Raw genomic sequence first — 12,027 nt, forward strand, 5'->3', positions numbered from 1 at the left:
ATTTTTTTTGTTAGAGATTCAAGAGTCTTGAAGAAATTAAAGTCAATTTTTGTTTTTTCTTTCAAAAGTATACGTTCGAAAATGAGACACAAAAACTTGGAAGTCATTTTAGACATCACCCCCTTTTCAGCCATTATATTGTCAATTACTAAACTTACAATGTCAATGTTAGATCCTAAAATATTTCCCAAATCTGTCTACCTTTTTCTATGTCCACTCTGTGACTCTAGTCCAAGCTACCATTATAGACTGATGACATAAGAATATAGACCCCTAATTGGCCTTCTTGCTTTCCATGTTGATCTTGCTTTATCCATTCTCTATTTCACAGAATAGCCTTCTGATAACACTGATCATTTCAGGATACCCTTAAGGTCTTTCTATATATTGGACACCCAAATTATTAGTAGGTCTTATCTGGTTATGCATCATCTCAACATTAGTATCCTCACTTTATGCCTCTTGCTATCTAAATTCCAGTCACAGAGACATTTATACAATGTTGTTTCTGCCTATTAGCTGCTCTTACCAACACCCTCTGTTTTTACTTGGTTAATGTATCGTCATCCTTTTGGTCTTGACTTAAAATATTACCTCCTTGGAAAAATCTTTCCTCATTGCTCCTTTCTTTCAAAGTGCACATGCCTCGCTCCTTTCTTTCAAACTGCACCTTTCAAAGTGTATGCGTGTGTGTGTGTGCACACACACGCATACACACACAGGCATACACACACATTCTTGGTTGTATTTCCCACCTGGGTATTCTCTAGCATGTCATAATTCTCCTTTAAAGATATATTAGAATTATATCTAATTATGTGCATAATAAGTTGTATGTTGGATGTCTCTGCCTTTACAGTATAAGCCACCTGAGGGCCGTGACTCCTTTTATTTTGTTTATTTCTCTATTCCCACTATCCTCAGTATCTAGCAGAGTACCTTGCAGATACTAGATGCTAAATATAAATGGAATGAATCATCAATCAATATATTATTATTTCTATGCCTTGCAGGATGTGTTTTCTCACTTTTTTTTTTTAGCTAGATGCTTAGATGAAATTCATCTCTCTTTCTCAATGAGGTTTTCCTGCATCTGAATCAGACATCTAATATGCACCTGTGGCTTCTTCTCAGTTTCCATCTAAAAGAAAGAAAAGGAAGAGCTCTTTCCTTTGATTATCAGTCACATTTCATTTACTCACAGATGTTGAACTTTGAATGTTGTTCTTATTTCCCTGTCTATGACATCTTCCTGTTTATTCAATCTTAAAATCAAGACATTCAGAAATTTTCTTCCGGTTGGCTTGGGTAGAGTTGGATTAAAAACTTTTGAGTTTAGCTTTCATACAAATGTAATTCATAAAACAAAACATTACTAACTGTAAAGCAATGAACTGTGTTGGATTTAAGATAGCATCTTTCTAGATGTTCTAGTTGCAAAAATATGGACAAAATTTCTCCATCCTGTTTCTCTCTCCTTCTCTTTTGTAGTTTAATAGGAAGTACATAAGACACAATTTGTTTGTTTAGTTGGATAATACAGAATTGGAGGTAGCCCTGAAAATATGCCACACCTATTACCCAAACTTCCCTCCCAAGGACTTTCTCTACCTGACTTGTATGGAATCCAATCACATGCCATGCTGACACAGAATTTGTCAAGGTTTTGAGGCTTATCTAGGGCTTTCATTTTTATTTTATGTAAAGACAATTCACTAAACACCACTGCCACTTGTTTTTAATACCTGGAACCCTTTTGATAAGTGATATAACTGACCCATTTTCCAACTGCAAAAGCACTGGATCCAGGTGAGTGATAGAAATTACTCACCAACCGCAACATAGCAATAACTGGATGTGAGCATCTATACTGATTCTCCTAATTTTGTAGTTTGTTGCTGTGCTTAATTGCCTGGGAGTGCGTTTGTTATTCATGGTGGGCCCCTCTTAACACACCTAATAGTTTATGCTAACAAGGTGACTCATCGTGTGCTCCTGTGACCACATGGCATCTTGAATAGGGGCAGAATGTGGCTGGAGGTTGAGTTCAATGACGTGGGCAACGAGTCAATCAATTAAGCTTACATAATGAAGCCCCAGCAAAAACTCTGGACACCAAAGCTAGGGTGAGGTTCCCAGGTTGGCAATCCTCTTTGCATATTGCCATTTATCTATACTGAGAGGACGGAACATCCTGAGAAATCAGGAGCTTCATGTTTGGAAACCTTCTATACTCTGTCTTATACATGTTTTATTTTCACTGGTTCTGACTTATATCCTTTCCCTGTAGTAAACCATAACTGTGAAGTAACAGCTTTTGGTGAGTTCTGTGAGTCCTTCTAGTGAATTATCCAGCCTGAGGGTGGTTTTAAAACCCCTCCAACCCAAACTGGCAGTTGTTATTAGAAGTGAGGGCAATCTTGGGAACTGTGCCTTCACAATTTTCCATTTGTCCAGCTCCAGGTATCATCTAAAAGCAAAGTAAAATAGAAAACACGAATCTACACAAATAGAATAAATATGGGAAAGCCTGTACTAAGATTCACACACCAAAGAATGAATAGCTTTGATATTGCAAATTAGTAAGTGTAATAGCCACAGGATGCCCCACAATAATTCCATACTGTGTAGCCTTTTTCAATATACTATTTAAGTTGGCATGTGTTAATTTGTTTCACTTGTCATTGATACATCTTAAACACAATCCACTAATGCAGGCACCTTAGAACCACATATTTTTTGCCTGGAAGCTTGAAGAAGACATTTTCTCATCTATTAGTATCTTCACCTCTGTACCTTTCTTACATCCATTACCTATTTCTTAACATACGTGTTTGACCTTACTGTCGATATCATTCTTTCTTAGTCACATACTTACCTTTCTTCCTGGAATAATTGTCTTTCCCACTTGTCCAACTAATAGCTACTCATCTTTAAGTTTAAATTAACTTAAATTTCACTTGTTATATACTCTTACCTCTACTTTTCTTCCATTAGGTTTCTTATAATTTGTAGTTATATTTGTATAAATGCAAATGTAGTTACTCATATATTTTAACATAATTGGCTGTAAGCTTTGGTCTGTTTTGTTTACAAATATAATAATAATTATTAACAAACTTTATTTTCAGAGCAATTTTAGGTTCACAGCAAAATTAAGCAGAAGGTACAGAGATTTCTGTACCCCGCCCTCCACCAACACATGCATAGCATCCCCCACTGTCAACATCCCTCACCAGAGAAGTACATTTGTCTCAATCCATGAACCTACACTGACATACCCACAGAGGCCGTAGTTCATGTTAGGGCTCATTCTTGGTGTTGTGCATTCTATGTGTTTGGACAAAGGTATGATGACATATATCTACCACTGTAGTTTCACATAAAGTAGTTTCACTGCCCTAAAGAGCTTGTATGCTCCACCTATTCTTCCCCTACCCCACCAACTTGTGGCAACCACTGATCTTTTACTATCTACATAGCTTTGCATTTTCCAGAATGTCATATAGTTAGAACCACACAGTATGTAAGTTTGTTAGATTGGATTCTTTCACTTAGCAATATATATTGAAGTTATTGCCATGTCTTTTCATAGTTTGATAACTACTTTTTAAACAGTGAATTGTAGTCTATTGTCTGGATGTACCACAGTTTATTTATCCACTTACCTACTGATGGACATCTTGGTTGCTCCCAAGTTTTGACAATTATAAATGAAGCCAGTATAAACATTCCTATGCAGGTTTTTGTGTGGACATAAGTTTTCAATTCATTTGGGTAATACTAAGGAGTATTGTTGGATTTCAGGATAAGAGTATGTTTAGTTTGGTAAGAAACTGCTGAACTGTCTTCCAAAGTAGGTGTACCATTTTGTTTTCCCACCAGCAGTGAATGAGAGTTTCTGTTGCTCCCCATCTCTACGAGCATTTGGTGGTGTCAGTGTTTTGGGTTTTGAGCATTAATAGGTGTGTAGCAGTATAGCATTGTTTTAATTTGCAATTTGCTAATGACATATGATATTGAACATCTTCTCATATGTTTGCTTTCCATCTGTATGCCTTCTTTGGCGAGATATCTGTTCAGGTATTTTGCCCATTTTTAAAATCAGGTCATTTGTTTCCTTACTATTGAATGTTAAGAGTTCTTCATAATTTTAGATGATATTCCTTTATCGGATGTGTCTTTTGCAAATATTTTCTCTCTGTGGCTTGTCTTCTCATTCTCTTGATTTCCACTATAGCTGTTTTATGTGATAATATGGGTGATAAGAGATGCTATTTTAAAAAAAGCAACTTACTTGTCTTAACTGTAAATTTGGCAAATTGGTTATAGGTATGTAAGATATTTGACTGACAGAAGACAAAGGAATAAGAAATTAAGAAGCTTAATATTTGATTAGCCCCAGAGGTGAAGAGATGGAGGGTGGGGAACAAGAAGAAAATGTCTGCAGAAGATGATGAGGAAAAAGATTTGGAGATACAGGCATTCTTTTGCGGTTAGATGACCAGAAATCTAGTAGTGGGCTGAATTTGACTGAGACAGAGAGAGGATGTCTAAGGAGCTTCTAGGCAACAGATTCATGATAAAGCAATAAACAGCTCAATGCAATTCAATTGCTGGTGGAATTTATCCATTTAGATCCAGACTCTGTGGGTGGATTGAACGTTATTCTTCCCGGGGCCTGGAGCTTCTGAGAAGAGCCTGCCTTGGGCATAAATCCAGCCAAAACTATGAAAAAATACTTCTGTGTTAAGCCAGAGCAAATTAAATTCTGTGACACAATATGTGCACTTATCCTTTACCACCTGATGATAATTTGTTCCCCAAGATTAATCATGCAAAAGACACTTTAAAAACAAAACAAACAAACAAGCAAAAACCTCACTCAGTCCTTTTTTCAGTTTCCTGATGTCATCAAGCTCATTACCATCCAAGAAACTTGCACATGCTCTTCTGTGTGATCTGAAAGATCCCCCCTGCTCTGTCTTCTAAATTCCTGTTATTCAATGTACTCCTTTTAAAAGACTTTCTCCATTTCACCCGATTTAAATCAGTGTACTGATGGCTTTATAAAATAAATTCCTAATTAGACATTTATATAAATTGTTCTTATATAAATTCATAATAATATATGTTTTTTGTGTGTTTATATTTGTTAAGCAACCTACCTCCTCTACTAGAATATTAAAGTTAGAAATATAAGATTAGAGTTTGTCTATTTTGTTATAACTGTTTCTCTCTTAGTATGTTGATCAGTACGGTGATTAATAAATACCAATTGAACAAATGAATGCCATTTTATGAATGTGCACTGGGCTAAGAATCCCATGTGGAAGAGGAATAGGAAATTGGTAAAGGCTGTGAGCACAAAGTCTCAAACTTATATGGAAAATTCCTACTAAATTGGAACCATAGTCAAGCATGGGTACCTTTCTGCTGTGGGTGCCTTGATGGTTTTATTATAACTTATCTTTGCAATTTTTTTTAACTTAACAGTATCCTTCAAGGCTGCAGACACTAGGTTCACCTTAATTGATCTGGTTGTAAATTAGTAAGTACATTAGGTCATTTTTATAATGTACTGTCAGAAAGAAAAGAGTCTATCTGGTGAAAATAAATTTAATTAATCCCACTAAACAAAATCAGATGATCTCAAAAATAGTCATATTTTGAAAGAGGCTTCATTTATACTGAATACATAAATTGCCCTATAAATATCCACTAATTTTCAAAAAAGAATAAAAAGAAGAAACATGAGTACATATTAAGTTAGATGATTTTTAAATCATGCTTTTTAAAAGAAATGACTGAAGATGTGCAATAAACTTGATCTTTTTTTTTTTCTTAAATAGCCATATGCCAAAAATCTGCTTTGAGCACCCTATTGTCATAAGACCCACATTAATTTCTAGTAACATTGATGAACAGCCAATAGTGGGTGGGACTAATGAAGCCCTACCTTCTATAATTAGGGATGCCATCTAACTTTGTTACCGCTTTAGATTAGTTCTTAACTGAAATTGCTTATATGTGACTGTTATCGTTAATGAGAAAGGATATTAAATATGGATTATGTCTCTCATAGTCTAGCTAGCTGGGCATCTTGGACTTAATTCTTCCCATCTGTGACCCTTTACAATACATTAAGCACACCTTTTCAGCAGCAGCCCTATTACAGTTAATCATGCTGAGGAAGAGATTGCCCTAAACGTATTATCAAGACACTGACATTAACCAAATGCTAGTCAGATGGGTTAGGGAACAAAGAGCTAAATCTGGGCTCTGCGTTTTCAGTGGACTTTGAGTTTTTAAATCAATGGTATCTGAGTCTTTCCATCCATGAATATGGGGATTTCTAGGCTCTCAGATTACACTGACATGTGGCCACATGTTTTGTTACTAAAACTATAATATTCAACTCATTTGTTTGTTTAGCAAATTAGATGCAAATTTTGCATCTATTTCTCTGTAATATGTATATTATTTTAGTAAAAAGCAATATGTAGTAAGTACATGGAGTTTCAAGAAAGAACATAAGGTTTTTAGATTCTTCAGGAAGAAAAAGTCAAATAGTAAGTATAATGATACTCTTAACAACATATGGACTGTGCTGTAGTGATATTTTTTATTTTTGGAAACTTCATTGCCTCATGTAAACATTGTGTAGGCGATATAGCCTTATGGTGAGAAAAAATGTAAATGTTGATGGGATGCATTAAATGTCTGGGGAAGGATATGCTGCTGAGAGCCTTGAAACATGGAGAGAAAACGTGGAACTGGTTCCTGCATCTATCAACGATGTTTGTTAAGTTGAATTGTTCTTGCTTGCCTTTTATAAAGGAAAGGGGCTAAAGGTCTGAAGGGTGGGGCTGACAGATGGGCTTGCCTTACATCAGAGAGAGTCTGAGATCCAGAAATAAGCTTTTTAACAAAGAACAAATATTCCTGCAATTCTGTGTGGGTCATAGGCCAGAGTGTAAAGAGGAAGTTGATTAAAGGAGACTGCAGATCTGGTGTTATTTAGGATGAAAATAGTACTGAAAAAACACTGAGCTGTCCACATGCAGCTGAGGGCTTCATTCGTTCCTTACTCTTCATTAGAAAATGGTGCATGATCTACTCCATAGAGTAATTTTAGCTCCTCTCAGGGAATCAGTTTAAAAATACATTTCAATTTTGCTTTGTGTATTGAAAGTCTTAATATTTGTATAACCTGTCACCTGAATATTCTACTCCCAGAAACTTTTATGTTTTTAATCATGAATTATTAACCTATATATATATATATATATGCAGTCACCATGAGCCAGCCATAGTCTACATATTTTGTATACATCTAAATCCTCAATTAATCCACACAGTTACCCTGTAAGTTACAAGTACATTTCACATATGAGGACACTGAGATGCAAGATGTTTAAGTAGCTTCCTTAATGTCATACAGCTTTTGGCACAAATGCAGTAAATCCATAGGGTCTGGATAGGGTCTGGTTCTTGAGGACTGTGCTTTTTTTTTTTCTTTTTAGATGGAGTCTCCCTCTGTCATCCAGGCTGGAGTGTGGTGGCGTGATCTCGGCTCACTGAAACCTCTGCCTCCTGGGCTCAAGCAATCCTCTTGCCTCAGCCTCCCGAGTAGCTGAGATTACAGGTGCACCACCACACCCCTCTAATTTTTGCAGAGACGGGGTTTCACCATGTTAGCCAGGATGGTCTCAGACTCCTGACCTCAAGTGAACCACCCACCTCGACCTCCCAAAGTGCTGGAATTACAGGCGTGAACCAATGCACCTGGCTGAGGACTGTGCTCTTTAACATTAGGAAATATATCTTCTCACAGTCATGGGAATATCGGATAACTAATATTGTGAAACCATCTAAATGCAATAATTGGGGATTTGTTAAGAAAGTTAGGGTGTATCCACATAACAGATGATGTAAAATATTATTTTATGATGTAGAAAACAAACATGTTATATTGATCAACTAGAAGAGTAGCCTTAGCCGTGGAGCATGGATACTGAGGAGCAGAATCCCCAACTGACCAGCAAAGGATATGTAACACAAACAAGAAATAGACCTGTGCTGCTTTAAGCTTTTGAGATTGTGGGCTGCTTGTTATTGCAGCAAAATATCACCCATCCTAATTAATACAATTAATGCTCTAAATACAAGGATGGAATCTGAAGAAACAAGCAAAGCAGAGTGGTGACGATGAATTCTAATCACCCAGAGGATTACACTGGGACAGAATAAGGCACAGAAGTACTTCAATTCATTTACCATGACCTCTGAAATGAGACACATAAATTTTTAAACACCACCTTTTAACTGTTGCCAATACTTAAGTCTCAATCTCCTTGTCCGAAAACGTGAATAATTTGCTGTGAAAATCAGATAAAACAAAAAATATCAGGCACTTAGCACAGAGCCCAGCACACAATCATAACTCAAACCACAGTAGCTTTCATCCATCATTCATGGAATATCCATCTTAGCAACATGACAGAGACACAAGTTGGAGCTAGAGTTGCCATGAGAAGGGATCAAATTTCTATTGTTGGACAAGGACTCATTTGTCTTTATCTTTTAGTCACTTTTAGAGTCTAGGCAGAAGTAGGACGTTGTGGGAGGGCTTCCTCCACACCCCATTTGTTATTTCCAGTGAAATGATTATAACCTTTCATATGATCCACATTTCACAAGTAAGGAAGCCAAAGTTTCTTAGACAAAGTCAAAAGCCAGTAATCCACAACTGTCAATTTCTTTTTTTAAAAAAATGCGACATGGTGGAACATTTTTATTTGATGTCCGATCTCATCAGCTCAGAGGGAAAGTCATGATAACCTGCCTGAGAGGCTGGGGCCCCTAAGAACTCACTGAAAAATCATGAGAAACATCTCTAGTCCACAGAGCTCCAACAGGGTGGCCACAGTTGTTTTTGGCCATGAGCAAAGAGAAGATGTTGAAGAATAGCCTATCTTTACTTGATTGAATACTCCAAGTGTTTATGTGACATAAGAAAAGATTAAGTTTGCTCTGAGCAATGCTAAAATCTTAGATTCTTGTTGACTTCACTGCTCCATATGACTTAAAATAAACAGAACACCCTATACTAATCATAACAGACTCAGGAAGCCTGAGGAGGGGTGAATATTTTATATAACAAAAAAACAAAGCAGTGGCAAATGGGAACCTATGTTTATAATAAGATAAAGTGAATGTCATAATATTAGAATATACCACCTTCTACTAAGTTTAACAAGTGTTACGTGACTTTGAAAAGAAGATGGCAAGGAAAAAAATGCTGTTGACAAATTCCGCTTTTATCAAGGTTTATATTACCATCGTGCTTCATGAAAAGTGTTTTATAGAGCTTTCATTTTTTGCTGAATATTACTGAGACAAATATTTTCGGAATAGATTTGCTCCAGAAATATTGGGATAGATTCCTTAGATATCTAGGAGAAGAAATAAGAGATGAATATCAATTCATTCCCATCTACTAAAAAACGTTTTCTTATTTCTCAAGGGGTCCTTTTAACTACTATTTGAGCTTAGTAGTTTGAGCCTCTTTAAATCAGAATGGGATTGGGCACAGTGACTCATGCCTGTAATCCCAGCACTTTGGGAGGCCGGGGCGGGAGGATGGTGAAGTCAGGAGATCGAGACCATCCTGCTAACACGATGAAACCCTGTCTCTGCTAAAAATACAAAAAATTAGCCGGGCGTGGTGGCGGGCGCCTGTAGTTCCAGCTACTCGGGAGGCTGAAGAAGGAGAATGGCGTGAACCCGGGAGGCGAAGCTTGCAGTGAGCCGAGATCGCATCACTGCACTCCAGCCTGGGCGACAGAGCGAGACTCCATCTCAAAAAAATAAAACAAAACAAAACAAAACAAAAAACAGAATGAACTCTGCTACTGAGAATTTAAGATTATATCCCTACCTTGTTTATTTATAAAGCAGATCCCAGATAGTCATAGTACCTTTTTGAAAACGTTTATGTACAAAGAAATAAAATTATGTGTAAAAAAAAAGAATGAACTCAGATATTAAAGTTATTGTGAAAGATGACATGTTACTTGTTTTTTTGTATTTTTACACTAAAATTGAATTTAATTTTTATTTCTAATTCCGATATTACTACATATCTAGTGCTTATTTATTACAGAAAACAGACATTTGAATTTAAAAGTGCTTTCTGAATCTAAGTGTGTTTATGAGCAGCACATTTAGATTCTCATTGGCATATTTAGAAGTATAGATTCTTTCCATCTAGAATCTTAAATAATTCAACATTTTTCTATGTCCTGAAAATCCCAAATTTTACTCCTTAAAACCCTTGAATTCCAAAAAATTACAAGTTGCTGAAAAAGGGGTGTCTTAAAATATTATAGTATTGCCTAATTCTTATTTTTATCTCTTTCATGCTATACGGGTAGATTTTCTCTTATGGGATTTGATCCTTAAGTTAATCAACCTGATATATACATACATATGCACACACATATACATGTATATGTATATAAATGTATCTACATTGTATGTATCACCTAACTCTAATTATTCTATTTAAATAATATTTTTAGGAAGAAGAACAAAAAGCTAATCATTAGTCCCAGGTATTACTTATTTCTGCATGCCATTGTGTTCTAATCTTTGAGAGTGCCTCAAATTTAAGTATATCATTCTGTCCAGTTTCTGTTTGCAATATTAACAAGACTTCTTTCTCTTTCTACTTAATTATATATGTATATTTTTAAAAAATCCATGGTGTTGGTTAAAATGCCATTTTAGAACAAAGCAATAAAATTCCTTTATTTTACTCATAATGTTCCAAAAAGTTTAGCAAGGTAATTACTTAAGAGAACTTGCAAACTTTAAGCTTTCTTAAAGCTTAAAGCAAACTTTAATTTTGAGTTCACAGATTATATTGTGAACCACTTATTTAAATAAAAGTGTTTATATTTTTCCTAATACAGTATCTCTTCTGACACTGAAAATGGTAATAATTGGTACGCAGCTTTCAAAGCTTATTTGAAACAAAACACACTGATATAGATTTCATGTGTGTGCCTGCCCATATCTTATGTCAAAATGTAATCCCTGATGTTGGAGGTGTGGCCTGGTGGGAGGTGATTGGCTCATGGAGGTGGCTTCTCATGAATGGTTTAGCACCATCCTCTTGGGTGCTGTCCTGTCAATAGCGAGTTCTCGAGAGATCGTGTTGTTTAAAAGTGTGTGGCACCTCCCCTCTCTCTCTCTTGCTCCTGCTCTGGCCATGTGATGTGACTGTTCCCCCTTCGCCTTCCGCCATGATTGTGTATTGAGGCTTTCCCGGAAGCTGAGCAGACGCCTGTTCTGTGCAGCCTGTAGAACCATGAGCCAGTAAAAACTCTTTTCTTCATAATACCCAGTGTCAGGTATTTCTTTACAGCAATGTGATAATAGACTAATAGATGCACAAATGTGTGTATGAACCACAGGCAAACATAAGATTTCCATGAAGTAAATAGTTTCAAATGAACAATTATGCCTAGTGTTGTTTTATTTGCACTCACATATTTTATTTCATAGAAATAGAAAGTACAAAAGATAACACAGAGATGAAAATGCAAGCACACAGATAAAACATGTAATTCTAGTCTGAAAAATTTTCCCCTTGGTCATAGTACATTGGAAAATAATACCAAAAAGATTAAAAATATTTCCAAGATGTCCTCTTTTCAAGGGATTTTTTTTTTTTTTTTTGAGAGTTTTGGGGCCATTGTCAATTGGTCTGAAATAATTCTAAAGGCCCTCTATATTCCTATTTATCCTTTCCCTGTTCCAACAGGGTGCTGTATGTACGTAATTATGCAGTATTGTAATTACCCATTCTAATATCGATTTGACTTACTATATTGAAAACTTCATAAGCCTAGAAATATATTTTAATTGTGATTGTACTTTTACTCGGTGGTGTATTTATATCAAATAGGTTGCTATAGTAACATTATTTGATAGCTGGAGCAGATAGTTTTTTAACAT

Source organism: Mandrillus leucophaeus, unplaced genomic scaffold (assembly GCF_000951045.1).
Source record: "Mandrillus leucophaeus isolate KB7577 unplaced genomic scaffold, Mleu.le_1.0 Scaffold340, whole genome shotgun sequence".
NCBI classification, from domain to species: domain Eukaryota; kingdom Metazoa; phylum Chordata; class Mammalia; order Primates; family Cercopithecidae; genus Mandrillus; species Mandrillus leucophaeus.